Source organism: Orcinus orca, chromosome 10 (assembly GCF_937001465.1).
Source record: "Orcinus orca chromosome 10, mOrcOrc1.1, whole genome shotgun sequence".
In the NCBI taxonomy this organism is placed as follows: domain Eukaryota; kingdom Metazoa; phylum Chordata; class Mammalia; order Artiodactyla; family Delphinidae; genus Orcinus; species Orcinus orca.
In genome coordinates, this window is record NC_064568.1 from 67,439,148 (window position 1) to 67,460,308 (window position 21,161).

The following is a 21,161-nucleotide window of genomic DNA, read 5'->3' on the forward strand; positions in this document are numbered from 1 at the left end:
GCACCCTTCCCCCTCCCTCTAGCCAGAGCCTCATTCAATTAAAAAAATTGTTTATAGGATTGATTTGGGAACTGACTATGTACAACTGTCCCACAGGGGAGATGCCAAAAGGAGGAAGACAGAGACTGCCCTTGAAGAGGGCGAGGGTACAGCTAGCTGGGTGATGGAAGCCACACAAGAGGTGGCCACTTTGGAGGAAGAACTATTTACAACTTGGGAGAAGCAGGGATGATTCTGGAGTAGGGGTTATGGCACTTCTTTCAGCCTGACCAGCAGGTTGGGAAAGGCACTCCCAGGGAAGGCCAAGGAGAGCCAGGCAAGTCGGCCGAGAACGCAGAGCCCATCTGGGAGTGGTGAGCTGTCCCTTTCGCTGGGGCGTTCAGTTCTCTGAAGGACAGATAAAGGGCCCGGACATGGGCAGCCTTGACTTCCTAGTTTCTAAGGGTGGACTTAACTCTGAGGCAAGGAGGTGGGTAGAATCAGAGCAGAGAAAGGCAGAGACTCACTGGGTGGGCTTCTAAAACAACACAGTGAAAGAAGGTGGGTGTCTGAAATCGCGTCTCTCATCCCTTCAGAACTCTACACTCTATTCACCCAAAACTTTCTGGCACACCAGGCACTCTCTGCCTCTGGGCCTCAGCACAGGCTGTTCTTCCCACCTGGGACATCTCACCCCCTTAACACCCCTCATCCTTCAAATCTCAGCTTATATCACTTCCTTAGATAAGCCTCCTGCAGTGTGCTCCTAAAGTTTCTGTATTCTCCATAGCCCTTTCCACACTTTCTTGCTGTTGCATTTTACTTATTTATTTAATCTGGGGATGTGCCATTTATTTATCTTCTTGCTTGCTTTGTAACAGGGGTATAACATACCCACAGTTAGAGTGTGTAGTCTGCATTAGTCTTAAGTAACTAAGGCTAGTTACTTAAGACTAGTCTTAGTCTTACGTTTATATACTCCACAGAATCATCACCCAACTGCAAACACTTCCAGCACCCCAGAAGGTGGCTTAACTTTTCATTCTCTTAATGGTGTCTTTTGAAGAGCATAAGTCTTTAATTTTGATGAAGTCCAGTTTATCAAAAAATGTTCTAATATGAATTGTGCTTTTGATGTTACATCTAAGAACTTAACCCAGGGTCACAAAGTTTTTCTCCTGTGTTCTCTTCTAAAAGTTTATGGTCTTTTAATTTATATTTAGATTTATGATCCATTTTTAGCTTAATTTTTATAAAAGGTATAAAACATAGGTCAAGGTTTTTCTATTTTTAATTTTTGCATTTGAGTTGTTTCAGTTGTTTCATCACCATTCGTTGAGTTCTCGCTATTGAATTGATGTTCACTTTTGTCAAAAATCAGTTGGTCATATTTGTGTGGGTCTAAAATGAAATTTTAAAATACACAAAGGGGCTTCCCTGGTGGCGCAGTGGTTGAGAGTCCGCCTACCGATGCAGGGGACACAGGTTCGTGCCCCGGTCCGGGAAGATCCCACATGCCGCCCACATGCCGCAGAGCGTCTGGGCCCGTGAGCCACGGCCGCTGAGCCTGCGCGTCCGGAGCCTGTGCTCTGCAACAGGAGAGGCCACAACAGTGAGAGGCCCACGTACCGCAAAAAAAAAAAAAAAAATACACGAAGCATGGGAATTCCCTGGCAGTCCAATGGTTAAGACTCGGCGCTTTCACTGCTGTGGGCCTGGGTTCGATCCCTGGTCGGGGAACTAAGATCCCACAAGCCACACGGCAAGGCCAAAATAAAATAAAATACACAAAGCATTAATTACCCTTTCTGATATTCTTGATCTTTGTTTCATGAAATGTCATAATGTAGAAAAATTTTTCATGATATAGACAAGTGTTCCGAATATAGAAGAATTTCTTTCATTTTGCATTGATGTTGGTTGACTGGTTAAGGGTGTGTCCAAAAGTATCTTCAGGTTGGGCATGGAGGTACATGCTACATTTTGTATAAACTCATTTCCTTTTTTAGTGATGAAAACACTTTGCTTGCCCCAGTTTTGGTTTAACTATTGCTTTTTCTAATCAAGACTGCTTTTACTAATTCACATTTTAGATGGCTCTGATTTTGTGTCCTAGAATTCCACATACTCATCATTTCTTTGTATTTCTTCTGTAGCAAATAGTCAAATGCTAGAAAATGTCAGTAAACATTATTGGGTAGTATTTTAATAACCTAACTCGTGAATCTCCTAACAACGTTAACAGTAGTACACAGAATCACGTGTCAAAATTGCCAATTTAAGGACTTACTTTGCCTCCAAACTTATTTCTTAGAATACCACTGGGAGAATTTGTATATACTATGTATATAAATATGTTAATACATATTTGCAAGAATGACTGTTAGCAACAGAGCGGGCCAAGAATACACACTTACAACATGGCAGTGGCTTCAAGGAGGACTTGATTAAATTCTTGTCACTTCTTTCCTATGCACTCCTGTCTTGGTTCCCAAAGATGTTAGCCTTAACCTTCAACTCTGCATGTTAGTTTCTTGCTCTTGATTTGACTTGAAGCAGTGGATTCCTGTGAACCAGTAACATCCCTAGGTTGATTGCTAGGCTTTAATTCTCACAAGAGGATTATAATACCTTTTCCCAAATACTCAATTGATGTTTCTCAGGCTTTGGGATTCAGTAATACATAAATTTCCCAAGAAATGTTGGGAAGGAAGTCTTGCATAGAAATACTAATCGAGAGATGTCACAAGGCAGGACTTGACGAAAGCCGAGCGTCATAGGGTTTCCTGGCTGGTGAGCTCCCCAGGGCAGCTGCTGTGTCTCGTACAGCACAGCGTCTCTGGGACCCCCTTAGCACTTGACCCAAGGTGGGTGCCTGGTCCGTGGAGGGTGCTCCTTGAAAGTTGCTGACTGAACAGATGGGTTTCCAACCAGTGGCTGGAGGCAGCGTATAAACAGCTTTGGCTGACGAAGATGATTCAGGTTGTAGAGGTTTGTGGAAGATGAGCTTGGAAAACTCTGAGGTCTCTGTTGTGCTAAGCCTTGAACGACATGCAGAGAAGCTTGGATTTTTCTATTCCGGACTCTTACTGGGGAGAGAATTGAACATGACACAACTGAGTCTTCGTTGGCTCAGAGCCATGCGATGAGCTGAAAGCAGAATAGCCTTTTTCCTCTCTATTTTTTATTTTAAAAAAGGTTACAGCTACAGAAAAGTTGACAGAATAGCGCAATGAACTTTCGTATTTCCTTTACTGAGGTTCACCAATCGCTAACAGTGTTACGTTTGCTTAACATTATGTCATAGATCATCCACATTCCATATTTGTTCTCTGGTTTCCTTGTCATCGGGTTTCGGTTAACGTTTCTTATGGGAGCCCGCGGAGGTGATGAGTGCTTCCTGTTACTTCACATAAGGAGGCATGATGATGCCAGTTGCCCCTGTAAAGGTGATGCTGACTTTAGTCACCTGGTAGGTTGGTGTCTCTGAAGGCTGCTTTTGTTTTAAGGCAGAGAACTTTGGAAGGAACTTTTCAATGACTTTTAGGAATAACTGACAGCCATGTTGGAAAAGAGACAGTTTCTCTGTCAGTTGCACCTGCTATTGAGAAACATCTTGGTGTAGTCAGAAAACCCCTGAGAGCCAGGAAACTGGCACTGGGAACCCAGCTCTACAGCCATCTCTCCCCATGACTGTAGACAAGTTATGTCATCTCTCTGGGCTGGGCGATTGTACTTATAAGCAAATCGTCACTCAGAGAAATGAAGCAGTTTGCCCAAGGCCACTCAGCTAGTGAGCGGCAGAGCTGGGGTTCAGACTCAGCTCTAGCTGGGACAAAGCCCTGCCCTTGCCCTCACCCCAGTCCGCCTTGTCTGGGGTGGCTGGTCACTGTTAGGGTGGCACCAGGCACTAGTGCTCAGAAGCAAAAGAACACCAGCACCTGGAGGATGTGGGGAAAGAGGGAAGAGGAGGTGCCTGTCCCACCTGGGCTCTCCGCACGTGGCAGGTGGCTCCATAGGAAGGTCAGCGGGCTGTCGGGCACTCCTCCGCCACCCTTGGAATAAACGCTTTCGCACAGGTGTGACAGAGGTGAGCTGCTGGTGCCGGTCCAGCCCCGCCTGTCCAGGGAGGGAGGTGTGGGCCTCAGGTCACTGGCCTTGGCCCATGTTCGGGTTGCTGCCCAGGATCCCCACATTGGCCCGTGAATCCCCAGGATGGTCCAGAGGGATGGGGGAAGGCAGTGCCTCAGCCTGCCTGGGTGCCTGGGTGCCGGAGTGGGGGCAGGAAGTACTGATGGGGGAAAGGTGCGCGGAGCCTTGCCAAGCAGGTCACTGTGGGTGGGGAGACACCACGTACTTACTCTGGTCGCCTCAGGATAGGGGCGGAGGTTCTGGAGCAGGCAGCCAGGGAGAAGGGCCGGGCAGCAGCTCCAGAGTTCCCTAGGACGGCCCCTGCCGGCCCCCCGGCTTGTCACCTTCCCGGTGAGCACCTCTCCCCAGGCAAGTAGCACCTGCGTGCTCGGTGAGTAGCGTCTGTCCTCACACTTTCATGGTGTCCTTCCCCAGAGCAGTTGTTTTGAGGAAAACAGTGGCTCCAGCTGAATCCGGACACGGTTTGTCAAGGCCATGTTTTCCTGTTGCTGTTAGAGCTGAGAGTACAGGAGAGTCAGCCTCCCCGAGTTCCAGCTGCTTCTCCCTACATTGTGCATCCCCACAGGCCTCCAGAGGGAAGAGACTGAATTCAGGACCTGGGCCAAAGCAGCCCAACAAAGAGCAGGCTGTGCTGTGTGGGCCCTGCGGGGAGTTCTGGGAAGTCCTTCTGCCCCTGGTTCATGGCCTCCTTGGGCCCTGCCTTTTGGAGGGACCTCCAGGGCTCCGGCAGCCGGGCAGGCAGGGGCCGAGGGGCCCCTGGAGAGTGAAGCCCGGAGGGAAAGCGGTGTGAACAGATCCCCCACCTCCGCTGGTTGTAACGCTCAAAGCAGCGGTGCTTTACATGATTCTTTTGAGGGAGCCCCTTCTATCCTCCTGCCGGGTGAGGCTGGAACCCTTACTGGGAACCTGACATGACCGAACGTGTGAGGCTTTCCGCTCCCTGAATGAATTCCCCAAGTGTCATTACTAAATCACTCAATCTTGGCGTTTCTCCATCTCGTCCCACACACCCCTCCTCCTGGCTCCTGAGTCCTAAGGAGTGAGATTGCAGGTTTTTGACCAGTTTTCTTCCTCAGAGCTCTTGCAAGCTGTCATGCAGGTGTAAAATCCGGAAGCTGCTGTCAGACTATTATGAGGATTGGAAGGTGAGGGCATGGGCCAACATTCTGACTCTCCAAGGTGCTTCAATGTTCAAAAAGTCTGTTCTGGGCTCCCTGAGATTTGATAACTCTTGTTTTTTGTCCTTTCACCCCCTCACCTCTGGTTCTCCCTTTCCTCTTCGGGAGACGTCATGCTTTCCAAATATTTGTTAACTAGGCCCTTATCTGGGACCTTAGAAAGCAAGCAGACAGGTGTGCACTCGAAACGGAAAGGGAGAACAGAAAGCAAGTACTGAAAATGCCTTTGAATCCACCACGGCTGAGCTTCGCTTTGCTTCGCTTCGCTTCCTGCTGTCAGTACTCACCCTTAGTTCCTGAGCTGATTTCTCTCAAGCGAGGCCCAGAGCTTGTGTTAGGGAGAAAGCAAGGCGTTTTTGAAGGAGACTCCTGGCTTTTCTACTCAGCTTCATTACAGAAGACATTGATACTTGTTTTAAAAACAACTACAATCGTGTAAAGACTATTGATCTCCCCACCGTCACACTCCTCCTTCCCATTCTAAACCCTCCACGGTTGTTTATGTTGTTGGGCAGGCGTCTGTCAGCTCTGTGTTGCAGTCCCATAAAATGGGCGTGAGGCAGACATGCAGTTTGACTACTCGCTGTTTCCTCCCAGCTGTATGTTCCGGCCGTCCTGCTGTGGCACCACATCTGTGCCACCTGCAGGGTCGGCAGAGGATCCCATGACATGCATGTGCCAGAATGTTGTGTCTTGAGGTAGACTCCCTCAGCTTTCCTGCTTCATCTTGGTACTCTCTAAAATAACGGTATCTCATATTTGTATCATGCTTTTAAAACTTTTTTTTTTGTTTTATTTTGCTTACTAAACACAGCACATATTCATTATAGAAAAACCAGATAAGCAATAAGAGAAGAAATCAAAATTACCCGTAAGGGATAACTATCATTAACATTTTGGCATATAACTTGTATAATACAAATGTTTTTCATATTTAATGTCTCCTCTGAGTTTGGCTGCTTCCATTCGGAAGGCATGTGGATATTAGTTCCATCTCACAGATGGGATAACTGAGCCACAGAGAGGTTAGAAGGTTGCCCAGAGGTACACAGCATAGTAAAGACAGAGCTGGGAGTATACTTGTCATATAGTCCAGCACCAGTGCCCTCTCCACTGTGTCCCACTACCTTCTCACCTCCAGATAGAGAGGAGTCATGCTGGGGTCTGGATTTCAGCAGGACCTGGGCAGTTGCTATCATTTGTTGAATTGCCTTATCCAAAGGTTAATAAACTCCTAGAGGAAAGTGTCTCATGACACTTTGGCCCCTCACTGATTTAGGAGAAAAGAGAGAAGGAAAATGTACTCCTGAGATTTAAAGTGTTGCCCTTCCAGCACTTGACTTCATCACCTTGATTATTGGGGGTTTCAGGAGCTGCACATGGAGAGAGCATGATAAACCAAGGAGGGGGAGGGGTTGAGAAACCTTCCAATGACCCAGCTGCAGTAAGGAGAGGCTTTGCTTCATCTGGAGAAGATGGCTTTGGGGAGGAGGAAGGTGCAGGCTGAGACTTGGTGACCAGAGATCAGACAGGACAGGACCAGGAATGGAAATTAGTTTGACGGAGGGCCACTCACCAGGATACGGGAGACTGTAGCATTAGAGGGCTTCAGGAATGGAAGTGAGAAGCAAGACCCTGGAGTGGTTGAGAGCTCCCACCCTGAAGGTAGGCCAACTCCTGGCCTGCATCCTGGCTTTCCCAGCCTTTTCTGGTCCCCACCACCCCGCTCTGCTGTGTCTCTCTCCACCCCCATCTCCTGGGCGTAGGAGCCTGCATTCCCCCTACCTAGAACACCCTACCCCTCAGCCTGTGTAAACAAAAGTCATCTGCCCATTCCTTGACTTTATTTTCTTCTCTGAACCCTTAAGTGTTTTCTCTAATGAGCATATTTTACTATTAAGATCATTTCTAGATAACCCAGCTCTCCTTGGCCTTGACCCTTCCCTGAGGCCTCCAGCAAGAGACCATTTCCTCCCCAAGGACTCAGCCGCCCTCCTCCCCTTCCCCTGTTTGTGTGCAGCCTTCCCCAAGGTGGTTGCAGGTACTGGTTTTATCTTCCTCCTGGACTGGAGTGTAAACACTTTAAAGGCTCCTGAGGATTTGTTAACTACCTCCCTACCCCTGCCCTGAGAGGAGCTGAGGCCTCTGAATGGCCTGGGCCTCCTTCCATTGGGTTGTGCTCTCTAGGTCTACCCTGTGCGAGGATTTTAGAGTCACAGTGTGTTGACACGCCCAACACTCCTTCCTAATGGGAACAATGGAGCCAAGAAGAATGAACCATCTCCCCCAAGGTCACCTGGCAGATTAGCAAAAGAGCTGCCCGAGGCCTCCTCAGCCAGCTGCTTCTGGACTCTGTGTTTTCCCCTCCACCCATTTGTACCAATTGATCGTAATCCTGATAAGCTCCTCTTTTGACTGGAATGGTCTGGAGACCAGGCTCAAATACCCCGTGAAAACTGAAGCCTGAGGACAAATGATATCCACGGGGCTACTTCAGGCTGGGCTGGGAACGAAAAGCTTTTTTCCAGCTGTAAGAAGTTATCCATTTATTCAGCAAGATTTGTGGGACAATTACTGCCTGCCAGTCACCTCTCTCTAACATTTGAGGATCAGTGTGATTGTAACAGACGAAAAATCTCTGGCTCGTAGAGTTATATTCTTTTGGGGAGAGACAAGCAGTTAACAAATGAGTAAAAAAGTACACACACATATGTATAGGTACATGCATACATGTATGTGTGTGTGTATATAAATATTTGTGTATATGCGCATGCGCATTCTCTCTCTCTCTCTCTCTCTCTCTCTCTCTCTCTCTTTCTTTCTCTCTCTCTCTCTCCCTCTCCCTCTCCCTCTCCAGATAGTGGTAAGAGCTACAGAGAAAATTGAAGGAGGGAAGAGAAATAGAAGTACCCAAGGGTGGGCTGGGGTGATTTCAAATCAGGTGGTCAGGTTGACTGTCACATTTGAGCAAAACCCTGAGAGGTGAGGCAGCAAGCCATGGTGAAACAACATTTTCAGCTGGAGGGGACAGCTGCAAAAGCCCTGAGGCAGGCTATGCCTGTTGCTTTCAGGACCGGAAAGGAGGCCGCGTGCCTGGTGCCTAGTATCCTGGGAGGGAGGTAGCAGGCAGGGGCACCAGTTCTGGAAGACCTCCAAGCCAGTGTAAAGATGGGCAGGAAGCGCCTGGAGGGATGTGATCAGAGGAGGAACAGAATCTCACTTAAAGGGATCGGTCTTACTGTTGCGTGGAGAGTAGTGGGGTGAAGCCAGAAGCAGAGAAGCCAGTTAGGAGGCTGTTGCGATAATCCAGGCAAGAGATGATGTTGACTTGGACCAGGATCCTAGCAGTGGAGGTGATTAGATCCTGGGTGTTTATTAAAAGCAGAGGCAACCAGGTTTGCTGACTCTTACATTTTGGCCTGATCATCTAGAAGGTTGGAGTTGCCGCTTACTGAGATGAGAAAGACTTTAGGGGAAATGTCAAGGGCTTGGTTTTGGATGTGTTAGGCTTGTGACATCAGTGGGCATCCATGTGGAGATCTCAGAGAAGCTGGGAATGGAGAAATAAATAGGGGAGTCATGAGCATATTGAAGGTGTTGAGAGCCATGAGCCAGCATAGGATCATGCAGGGAGGGAACGTAGATGGAGAATGAAAGAGACCTTTAGAGATTGGGAAGAAAATTGCTGACTGGCACCAGCAAAAGAGATTGATAAGGAGCAGCCATTGAGGTCAGAGGAAAACCTGGGAGCCAAGTGAAGAAAAGACGTAAAGGAGAAAGGATCCAGCAATGTATCCCATGCTTTGGTGAGTCAAGTAACATGACTATAATACATGTTCAGTACAGAAAGTTTTAAAAGTAGAGCAACATAAAAATAATAAATCACCTACCACCCTATTCGTACAAGGAAACTTCACTCTTTCTCTAGCCTTTTTTTTTTTTTTTTTTTGGCTATGTTGGGTCTTTGTTGCTATGTGTGGGCTTTTCTCTAGTTGCGGCAAGCAGGGGCTGCTCTTCGTTGCAGTGCACGGGCTTCTTATTGTGGTGGCTTCTCTTGTTGCAGAGTACGGGCTCTAGGCACGCGGGCTTCAGTAGTTGTGGCACGTGGGCTCAGTAGTTGTGGCTCGCGGGCTCTAGAGCACAGGCTCAGTAGTTGTGGCGCACGGGCTTAGTTGCTCCATGGCGTGTGGGATCTTCCCAGACCAGGAAGGGCTTGAACCCATGTCCCCTGCATTGGCTGGCGACTCTTGACCACTGCACTACCAGGGAAGTCCCTCTCTAGTCATTTTTATGGGAACTATGCTGTCTCTGTAGTTTTGTATTCTGCTATTTTTCACTTAACAAGTTATTAAATATTCTATGGAAACATGATTTTAATGGCTGGATAATACTCCATTTTCTGGGGGTGCCCTAATTCATTATCCATTCGTTTATTATTGGGCATTGAGTCATTTCTGGGTTTTTTTCATTATTAAGAATATTTTTTTGTTGTTATAAAAATTGGTTTCATTATTGTAAATGACATTGCATCGAACAGCCTGGTACAGTTTCCTGTGAGAGGAATTACAAGGTCAAAGGACATGATCACTTTTAGGTGAAGCTTAAATTTGGAAGTCACAGTTTCTCCTGGACAGAACTTAGCTGTAGGGCTCTTCTGTGTCTCCTCTCCCTTCAGGGATGTTCAGAAGTCACTCTGCCCTGCTGACGCCCATTTCTGCCTTCCTCCCCTCCAATTAGAGTTGGGCCAATCCGAGTTCTGTTCCCCCTCACTAGGCCTGGCCGCCCCTCGGTGCGCCACCCCTCACCTTGCCACCAGCCTCTGTCCCCTCACCCAGTTTGTTCATATGGCTGCAGGAGTTAGAGCTTCCCTCAGGCTCACTGGAGTGTCAGGATGAAATAGTCCAGTGTAGGTGCTCAACACACTAAGCGAGGTCACATACATGAAGGTGCCTTGTGAACTTTAAAGGGCTGGCCCATGTCCAAGTCTCAGTTCTGCTTAAAAAGAAAGGGGTATGAGTAGCGGTGTCCAGTGCACGCCCCGTAACCACACACCCCCACACAGCAGGGCCACTGAGGCACAGGCTGGTGTGCTGGCGGCGAGAGCTGGGTGTCAGAAGTTTGGGGGGCTTGGATGGAGTTGTTGGGCCCAGGAATGTGGGGGCTGTTTGTGTTAGTTGGCCTCCTGCCAAGCAGTGCCAGGTGCCACATTTGCTCCCCAGACGTGTGTGTGTCGCAGCCAGGAATCCCTAAGACCAGAACAGTGCTGGGAGGCTGGAGCCCAGGCCAGTCAGAGCAGGAAGGGATCTTGGAGTATCTAATCCTGCCCTGACGCTCTCCTCAGTGAGGACGCCAGTGAGGTGACAGGAGACGCACTCAAATCTGTGTAAGGGCCCCATGCCTCGGCTGCTCAGCCCGGATCCTCCCGGGAATGGAACGGGCGGCTGCTTCCTGCACCCAGCCCAGCCTTCCAGGGCTCTGGGAGGTGGCCTTCTCGCTCCCACCAACACCCCAGCTGGGTTTGCTGTCACCCTGGCCTCTCGGAATCCAGCTGAAATCATCTCCAGTTCATTTCCAAATGCTGCTCTCACCCTGCCCATCCTCTTCATAGCCCTCCTAGGCTCTCCGCTGCCCTTCGGATAAACAGCCACATCCCTCACTTGCCCTTCGAGGCCCCAGGTGATCTCCAGCCTCAGCCAGCCCAGCCGCCCCGTGCTCTTGGCACGCCAGCCGCGCGGCCCTTCTTTCTACCCCTCAGAGGTTCTGTGCCATCCTCCTCCCTTCTTGGGGTCTCTGTCCCCCCACCTGCCTGCCTCTTAGTCAGGGACCACGTCCTCGGGACCCCCTCCCCGACCAGCCACACTAGGCTCACGTGGCGGTGTTGGTCTTTCGGCGCCCTGGGCATCGTTCACAGTTAGGTGTTTGTGTTGGGCATATGATGGTGAGTGCTTAACAAATATTTGTTAACTGAGTGAATGAAAACTGCTGGCAGCAGCCGGCACCAGAGGAAGAGCGGAGGGCACTGGCGGCATCAGCAGCTGTAGCTCCTGAGGTCCTCGGGTGAGAAGGTTCTGGAAAGGTCCCCAGCTGTGGCCCTCTGCCCGTTGGCACCCCTGCCCTTACCTCCAAAGCCTTCTCTGAGCAGGGAGGGTCCTCAGCTCTCAGGCTGCCAAGAAGAGGCCTGGCTCGCCTCTGGGCAGGCCCTTCTTTCACCTCCTCAGTATCTTTCAGTGTATTATTCAGTTTTCTTTCTTCGAAACACTTAAACGTATCTCCCTCTCTTCCCCCCATCATGAAAGCGTCCCATGCTCATTGTAAAGAATTTGAAGAACACGGAAAAATATAGTTAAGAAAATAAGAATCACCCCTCAGAGGGAAGCCCCATTAGCAATTTGGGTCATGTCTTTCCGGTTTTGTTCCTGTGCATCATGTGCATGTTTTGACATCGCTGTGGTTCTGTTGTCTGTGAAGACGACTTTTAGTATCTCCTCAGTCCTCCACTGCTGACAGTCCGTGGCAGCTCGGCGCATTGACCTGCATGGGGGTGAGTGGCCAGAAGCCGGCCACCCGTCAGGCCCCTCGCTGGTCCCAGCTGAGGAGCCCTCCTGCCCACTATGATCTCTTCTCTGGGCACGTTCTCAGGTACAATAAAAGGAGGCCGGCTTCTCCTTTTATTGTAGCTTAGCTCCACTCCACAGGGCTGACAGGCTGGCTCTTGGTGGAACTGGAAGAATTCTAGAATGGGGGGTGAGGGAAGGGTCTGGCAGACTTTCCTCTGGTTCCCATACTCTCTGCACAAAACCAGCTCCCAGGGCTTCCCTGGTGGCGCAGTGGTTGAGAGTCCGCCTGCCGATGCAGGGGATGCGGGTTCGTGCCCCGGTCCGGGAGGATCCCGCATGCCCCAGAGCGGCTGGGCCCATGAGCCATGGCCACTGAGCCTGCGCATCCGGAGCCTGTGCTCCGCAACAAGAGAGGCCACAACAGTGAGAGCCCTGCGTACCGCAAAAAAAAAAAACCAAAAAAACCCAGCTCCCAGACTACTCCTGGGGTGTTGGCCTCAGGGGACCTGCTGGGGTGAATCCATTCCAAGGCCACACAGGCCTCTCACGTGCCCTGAGGGGAGTAGGGTGACCGAGATTGACAAATGGGAGCAGAGAGCACCGTGGAGCTGCTGGTCTGGAAACCCAGGGCACTGGGTCAGTACTGGGTTAATGACTGATAGGGAAGCTTGGGAGTGCGTTGGCCAGGCCCCACTCCCATGGCCTCTCTGATCCTGAGCACTCTTCCGCCCTGTAACCAGAGGCTGCTGCTCCTCACCCCCCTGCAGTGAGGGAAGGAGGAAATGCAGCTACTAGGTCGTCCCAAGGGGCGGGGGAAGGGGCAGACGTGGAGAAGGGTCCGGGCCCATCTCTCTGAAAGAAGCGCAAACCCAGAGCAGGGCGCCCTGTCAGCTCTCCCTTCTCACCGTTGATTGTAAGGCAGGGAATTGGGAAATTCTGGGTTTAGGTCCCTGGAATAGACCTGGAATGTCACTTGCTCCATGTCATCCCCTAAGGCAAGCCAGGAGTGATGACAGTAGCAGTAGCCATAGCCCCATTTGTTAGGTGTTTACACCCAGCACTGTTAAGCATTTGCGGTGTGGTTATCTCATCCGCATGACTGGCCGCTCAGGTTAGGTGGTAGTAGGCCAGCTTTAGGGCTAAGAAACTGAAGGGTTAGTGTCTCCCCCAAGTCACAGAGAGGGGGGGCAGAGCCGGGGTTTGAACCCAGGCCTGACACAGAAGCCTGTGGAATGAACTTTTGCGGGGTACTCGCTGCATCTCAAGCGCAGTAATAGGTGAAAACTCATATAGTGGCAACTGTTACAACTGGACACAGTGTGGCTCAGGTTAATGTTTTTAGTCTGTTTATTCATTCAAAGAGTATACGTTGAGCACCAATTAAATGCCTGGCACCGTGCAAGGTGCCGGGGACCTACCTCTGCAAGATAGATAGAGAGCATTGTGTGGGGAACTGGTAACATGGTGAGAACAGACCAGCTAACAGACGTTGCAGTTTGATGTGGTAACAGCAGATCTGGAGAGCCTGAGTCAGGGTTGCAGTAGGAAGGAACAGAATAGGACTAGTCAAGGGGAGCTTCCTAAAGGAGGAGGTGCAGGCAGGTCTGGAAGGAAAGTAGGCCTTAGCTAGTGGCGGGGATGGCATTCCAGGCTGAGGCTGGTGTGAGCCTCTGTTCAGAGAGTGATGCTGCACGTGAGGCGAGTGGGAAGAGCTGGGGAGGGAGCCGGGGACCAGAGCTTATGGCTGTCTTTAGCACACAGCAGTCATTTTCTGGCAGGGAGTATTCAGAAGGGCTTTAACCAGGGTGTTCTTGACAGAAGAAGTTCTTGGCATCTAGACAAAGGATTCAGGGATGATGGCTCCAGACTGAGACTAAGAGCAGCTTCCAGATCCAACAGGGCAAGGACTTACCAGCTTCTGGTCCAGTCTTGCCCAGCACCACATGCAAGGCACAGCATAGTGATTAAGACTTGAGCCAACCTGCCTGGACTCAAATCCTGCTCCTCCAGTTACTGTGTGACCTTGACTCAATTACTTTCCCTCTCTGTGCCACAGTTTCCTCATCAGTTAAATGGAGATAATAATAGCACCCGACTCTTAGGGCTATTGTGAGGATTAGATGTGTCAGTATACACACAGTTTGGTGTATTATAAACCCTTGGAGAATTGGAAGCTGGTACCATTGTGATGGAGGTGGTGGACACGAGGCTTGGAGCTGTGACCCACCTTAGGCTGTGGTGCAGGGAGAGGCCTGACAGGATGCATCACAGCTGAATGGGGCCTGACACAGAGTAAGCCCACTCAGAGCATACAGCCTGCTGCTGGGTGTCAGGGAAGCTCTGTTTCCCAAGGATGACTGGACTTGGTGGAAGGATTAGGGCCCCAGGTGGCTTGGTCGCTCGAGCCCCAGACCAGGCCTCTCTGGAGCTCTGGGTCATCTGGGTTAAGCTCCTAACTACCTCTGCCTGTGAAATCTACCTGCCCAGTGGGAAATGGATAGAGTCGTGCCCCTTGCCCAACTTTAGCTCCTAGAAGGGGAAAGAGGGTGGGATGCTTGCTTGGCAGGCTTTTGTGAGCATGTATACACACAACACGTGTGTGAATGCCAGAATCAGAGTAGCCCAGGTATTTGGTTTTGTAAGAATTTCTTTTGGTAGCGACTCCATTTTCTGTGCAAGGGCCGCAGAGCAGCACCCCTCTCGTTCTGGCTACAGGACCCTTGTCCTGAGGACAGCAGCAGCCTCTTAAGTGGGGCAAAGCTGTGACACAGTCAGAGGGTTTCTGGCACTGGCACAGTGCTGGGGGGTGGCAATAGCAAAAACCAAGGTTTCTCAGCCACATAAAGGTTAAACCTAGTGCCAGGTGCTATTTTTAGTGCCAGGACTGAAGGAAGGAAGAAGGGAACAGGGTGCACTGCAGGGAGAGTGGAGGCTGTGGTGGCAGCTACCTGTGAAAACCCAGCCTGTAGGCCACCCAGGTGAGGTGGGGGAGGGCCTAGGGAATAAAGCGGCTCCTGGCTGGGCAAGCTGAGACCAGCGGTGGGGGCAGGCACTGGGGAGATGGGCAGACCTCAGCTGTAGACGGAGCACCCAGGGCTGTGTGAAAATGGATGGCTTCCGGCAAATTGCAGGGATGGGCCCCAGCATGGGGTTGCATCCAAATAAGCAACAGCCCAAGGGATGTGTGTGGGTTTTAGAGCAACCAGACTGCAGCTTCCCTCCCCCTGCAGCTGCTGTCCTTAAGAGGTCACAAACAGAAGGGACAGCTCTGGGCTGGGAAGGAACATCCACCTGGAATCCAGAGACCCTGGCCGCAAATCCAAAGCTCTAGCCAGAGCCCAGAATCCCATCTGATTTCAAGAGGCCACCGCTTGCACCCCAGAAACTGAGAAGAGTTCCTCTGGTCATGGTGAAAGAACGTTCTACCAGCTGATATGTGGAAGGGAAGCTGAGGCTCAGGAGCGTCAGGTGTGTAAGGTGGCCCCGTGCACACAGCTCCTCAGAGGCCGGGCTGGGCTTGGGCCCCGCGGTGTTTGCACCCCGTGGTCCTCTGCTGCATCCTCTAGCGTGTTCTCTGAGAGACGCCTGTCAGGCCAGGCGGGCCTGGGCTTTTTGTCACTTTCCTCATCTGCCCAGGGGAGACCACGGGGCTGGTCTTGTGGGGACTTGTGAGGATTGGGCCGAGCCTGCCATGCAGTAGGAACTCAGTCAGCTCCTGCCCCTCCCTCCAGGATTCAGTCCCAACAGTGACCTCTGTCCCATCTCCCAGGGTCACTCAGAGCGTCAGAAGATATGAGGGAATATGTGAGAAAATATTTTGTCGAGTATCTGTACAGGGAAGTGTTGTTTTTCCTCCTCTGTTTCCACCTGCCTGGTGTGCCTGCAGTCCTCACACCCCTCTCTCCCTGGCTCTCATCACCACAGCCTGTGTGATTTCCCCGTGTCCACTGACACCCAGGCTACACGGATCCCCAAGCAGTTTGTTCTAATCAGCCTCATCCGCTTACTCCTGAGGTCAGTGCCACCACTGTGCTTCTGGCTCCTGGGTGTCCCATGATCTGGCCCCTCTGTCACCGTGCTGCTCATCCTCGTGACGCTGCTCCTCAGAAGCCTCCTGTAGCCCCTTCAGCCACAGGCCTGGTTGAGGGTCTCTCACCACTCACCTGCCCCTGCCTCCTCTACTTCCAGGCTTTTCAATTCTGTGGAGCATGAAGAATCAGCATCTGTGATCCTTGTTATTTAGATAATCGCCAATTTTTGTAGAGCATTTTATTCGAGCCACGACGGTCACACACTGTTCTTGGTGATCACCGAGGTCCTTTACAGTGCTGTCACCAACCCCCTCCCCCCAGTCCCACTCTCCTTTTTTATCCTGCTACTATTTCAGTTAGCATTGTGTTCAACTGCACGAACCCGAAATCTGGCAAACAGCGCCTTGTGAAATAGGCATTTAATGTTTCCACCTAGGGACTTCCCTGATGGTCCAGTGGTTAGGACTCTGCGCTCCCAATGCAGGGATCCCAGTTTCGATCCCCGGTCAGGGAACTAGATCCCACATCCATGCTGCAACTAAATATCCTGCATGCCACAACTAAGACCCGGCACAGCCAAATAAATAAATTTAAAAACAAAATTTTTTTTCCACCTAATAAGTAGTCTGGAGACAGGCATTCTAGGGTTAGTTCAGCAGCTCCGTGATGCTGTGGTGACCCGGCTCCTTACTCCTTTCTGCCCCACCCTCTTGACCTCTGTTTCCAGAAGACCTTCTAGTAGATTTCTTTTTTCTTTTTTTTTAAGTCTTTATTGAATTTGTTGCAATACTGCTTCTGTTTTATGTTTTAGGGGGGTTTTTTTTGGCCGCAAGGCATCTTAGCTCCCCGACCAGGGATCCGACCTGCACCCCCTGCATTGGAAGGCGAAGTCTTAACCACTGGACCACCAGGGAAATCCCTAGATTTCTGTTTACATATTGTTGGTCAGAATCGTCACATGAACACTGTAGCTGCCAGAGAGTTTGGGAAATTGAGTGTGTAGCTAGGCACGTGGCTGATCCAGAGAAAATGGGGACTCAGTGAGAAAGAAGGGGAATTGGAATCGGGTAGCAGCTGGAAGTGACTGCCCCAGGTGGCGGCTCCTCGTTCCTGGTCAGAACCATGTGGCGGAACTGCACCTCTGAGCATTTCCCTTGCTCTGGGTCTGGTGATTCCCAGGTTTAATGCTCAGGGATGATCAGGGATTGATACTTGAGGAACCGCTTTATGCTAACCATACTCACATCCCTGCAAATGGGGGCAGTTCATGCATCATGAATGAGTAAAGCAGCCTAGGAGTGACAGCTGGAAGCAGTGAAGACACTGCCAGTGGAGAGCGCGATTCCAGGTAAAGGGGCCGCCACTGCCTAGCCCCTGGATGGGCGGTGGGCAGGGGCATGCAGGCCAGGTTTGCCCGATTTTCAAGAGAAGCCAGGGAAGTCCCTTGGCGGTCCAGTGGTTAGGACTCCACACTTTCACTGCGGAGGATGTGGGTTCAGTCCCTGGTCGGGGAACTAAGATCCCACAAGCTGTGCAGTGCGGTCCCCCCACCCCACCCCCCAAAAAAGAAGCCAGAAAGCCAGATTTTTTAAAGCTTTTTTAAAAAACTCTATTTTGAAAAAGTCTAGGGTTACAGAAATATTGTAAAGATTACCAAACTTACCAAAGCTAAGAAATGAATGCTGGTACAATGCTATTAACTAAACTAAGCAGATTTTACTTGGAACTTCCCAGTTTTTCCACCACCGTCCTCTTTCTGTTCCAGGATCCAGTCCACCACCCTACGTTGCATTTGGTTGTAATGTCTCCGTCTGTGAGACTTTCTCAGTCTGAAAACTAGAATTTTACATGACTTCTCCCAAGTTTTCCCATTCTGCTGCAATAATTTGGAAATTATACACTCTATTTACAGTGTCTTAGTGGTTACCTTTGAAATTTTTCTGTGTACATTTGACTGAACTGTAAAGTTCATCAACATCTCCAGTTGCCTCCTGAAAAATAAAAGGACTTGAGCAGTTTAACGTTGATCATGCCCTCTCATCTTTCACATTATTGTTTGTAAGTTTTGCTTTTTTATTTTATTCCAATTTAAATTATTTTTAGAACAGGTAACATGCCTATAGTTCAGAATTTAAAAGGTACAGTACTAATACAACATTGTAAATCAACTATACCCCAATAAAAATTTTTTTTAAATAAAATAAAAATAACAGGTACAGTGAAAAATCTCTGTCCCATCAGTGACCCAGACACTCAATTCCCTCCCCAGAGGCAACCAGCGTTCCCAGTTCTTAAGTAGCCTTCCAGCGCTATCTTACACATACACAGTCAAATCCAGCTTCATTGTATCTTCTTTGTGCAAAGTATAGCTCTTCACTTCATTCTGCAAATTGCTTTCTTCCCTTATTAATATATCTTAGAGATACTCCCAAATCAGTCCATAAACATCATCATTCTTGTTTATGGCTGTCCCCTGTTAATGGACATCTAGCTTGTTCCCCACATATACTGGTCAAGTAATACTGTAATGAGTAATCTTGTGCTAATACTTTATGTCACTGTACTTCAGTGGAAGGATAGCTGTAAGATACAACCTAGAAGTGGTATCTCTGGATCAAAGGGAATGTGTCCTGTAATTTAGATAGATGTAGCCAAATTACCCTCTTTAGAGGTTGTGCTAATTTACCTTTCCACAGGGACATGTGAGATGATGTTTCCCCACGTGCTTAGCCACAGAGTGTTAGCATCTGTTTGGGGTTTTTTTTTTAAATAAATTATTTATTTATTTTTGGCTGTGTTGGGTCTTTGTTGCTGCGTGTGGGCTTTCTCTAGTTGCGGTGAGCGGGGGCTACTATTCCTTGCGGTGCGCAGGCTTCTCATTGTCATGGCTTCTCTTGTTGCAGAGCATGGGCTCTAGGTGCACAGACTTCAGTAGTTGTGGAACGCAGGCTTCAGTAGTTGTGGCTTACGGGCTCTAGAGCTCAGGCTCAGTAGTTGTGGCACACGGGCTTAGTTGCTCCGCGGCATGTGGGATCTTCCCGGGCCAGGGCTCGAACCCGTGTCCCTTGCATTGGCAGGCAGATTCTTAACCACTGCGCCACCAGGGAAGCCCCATGAGGGTTAGCATCTGTTTTAATCTGATTGTAAAAAGTATATTTCAGTGTTGTTTTAATTTGCATTTCTCTTTTATGAATGATATTGAGCGTTTTTTCATATGTTTAAGAACTAAGTGTATATACCTTTTCTGTGTATATTTTTTGTATCCTGGCCCCGTTTTTCTATTGGATTGCTGGTCTTTTACTTAATAGTTTGTAGGAACTACTTTAGGGCAATTAGCCCTTTGTCTGACGAGTTGCAAATACTTTTCCCAGTCTATTATCTGGGTTTTTTTTTTCTCTTATGATGGTTTTTTCACCTTGTAGTAAGTTTGTATTTTTATGAAATCAAATTTATTAATTTTTTTACCCATTAAGCTTTATGGGCTTAGTATCCACCTTAGCTCTTCTCCCACTTAGCTTTTCAACCCTTTTTATAATTCATGTATTTTTGTTTTAACTTTAAAAGCTTTGATTTATTTGGACCTTGTCTTGGTATAAGATGTAAGGTAGGGATCCAGATGGTTATTCACTTGTCCCAATACTATTTATTGAAGAATCCATCTTTTCTTTTTGGTTTGGAGTGCCATTTTTATAACATTAAAGTCCCATATGCATTTGTATCTGTTTAGGGACTTTGTGTATGCTCTTTCAATGATTATCTATTCATGTGCCAGTACCACACTATTTTAATTACCATAGCCCTACTATACAATTCTTTTTATTTCTCTTCAGCTAATTCCCTATCATGTTTGCCAGAGTACCTCCACTCAGCCTCTTTGCTTTCTTCAAGTCCCATCTTTTACTCTCAGTAGACCACCATTCCTCCTACTTAAGTTAACTAACAAGAGTGAAGTCATTCCCTATGAGCTTTAGCACACCGCCACCACCACCCCCATACACACTGTTGCGATACTTTGTATTTTCCTCATCCTGTGCCCTTGAATTATTCCTCTTCCATCAGTCGTCCTGCCCCAGCTTCCCCCTTGAATCTTCAGACTGTCTTTCTCTGAAGACCTCTCCTCTAGCTAGCCACTGCTTACTTGAGCCTCCTCTATTCCAAAAAAACTTTTCCTGGCTTTGCTACTTTTTCAAGCTACATCCTCTTGTACATTCCTTTCCGTGACATATTCATTAAAAAATTAGTCTCTATTCATTGTCCCAGCTTACTAGCTGCCACTTATTCTTCAGAGCTCAGGTTTCCATCCCAACCACTTGGTTGAAATTTGTATAACAAGGTCAAAGATGACCTCACAGTCACCGGATTCATTGGCCATGTGTCAGTTTATCACCCTTGAACTCTGCAGCATTTGAGATGGTTGACCGCCCACTCCCCCCAAAAAACAGCCCTTCCCTTGTCTCTGAGACACCCGGCTGTCCCAAGTCTCTCCTGTCTCTGGCCACTGCCTCACTGTCTGCTCTGGTGCCTCTTCCTCTGTCCTCCCTTGACGTGTCACTTTCCTTTGGTGAAATGAATTCCTTCTTGCTCCTGTCACGTCAGTGAAGAATCCCCCCCTGCCCCCGACAAATCTCCAGATCCCCAACTCCCCAGGTCTTAGACCCTAGCACTGAATTTCCAAACTGCCTTTAGGAGACCAATTAAGAGGTCATTGTGTCAATCCAAACAAGGGAAAATGAAGGCCTTGTGGAAAGGAATGATTAAGAGGGAACGATTTACCATCAGCTGGAGGTTGCTTTGCTGTGGCACAGTGGTTCTCAAGCTTAGCTGTGCGTTACAGTCACCAGGGGAATTAAAAATAAAAATCCTGATGCCCAGGACTTCCCTGGTGGTCCAGTGGTTAGGAATCCTCCTTCCAATTCAGGGGACATGGGTTCGATCCCTGGTCGGGGAACTAAGATCCCACATGCTGCGGAGCAACTAAGCCTGCACACTCTAGAGCCCACGTGCCGCAACTACTGAGCCTGCGTGCCACAACTAGAGAGAAGCCCACACGCCACAACAAAAGATCCCATGTGCCACAACTAAGTCCCGATGCAGTGAAATAAATAAATAAATAAATAAATAATATTAATTAAAAAAAATCCTGATGCCCAAGCTGCTTCCCAAACCAATCAAATGAGAATCCCTGAGGATGAGCCCAGGCATCCATATATTTAAAAACTCCCCAGTGGAGATCGTTGCCTGCAGCGAGGAAGGCACTGCCCTGG

General features: G+C 49.0%; 1 protein-coding gene across 6 annotated transcripts in view; it reads left to right on the forward strand.

The window, feature by feature from the left end:
• PPARD (peroxisome proliferator activated receptor delta) overlaps positions 1-21,161 on the forward strand; it is a 77,016-nt gene that overhangs the window by 39,393 nt on the left and 16,462 nt on the right. The window contains exon 1 of one of the 6 annotated variants that reach the window (XM_033424185.2): positions 3,248-4,069. The exons of 2 other annotated variants lie outside the window; for them this stretch is intronic. The gene's annotated coding sequence lies outside the window, so the exon portion shown is untranslated. Of the gene's footprint in view, positions 1-3,247; positions 4,070-4,354; positions 4,502-4,539; positions 5,277-21,161 lie in introns of those variants that run through there. 3 more of the 6 variants (XM_033424186.2, XM_049715991.1, XM_033424187.2) reach the window with 3 other exon arrangements.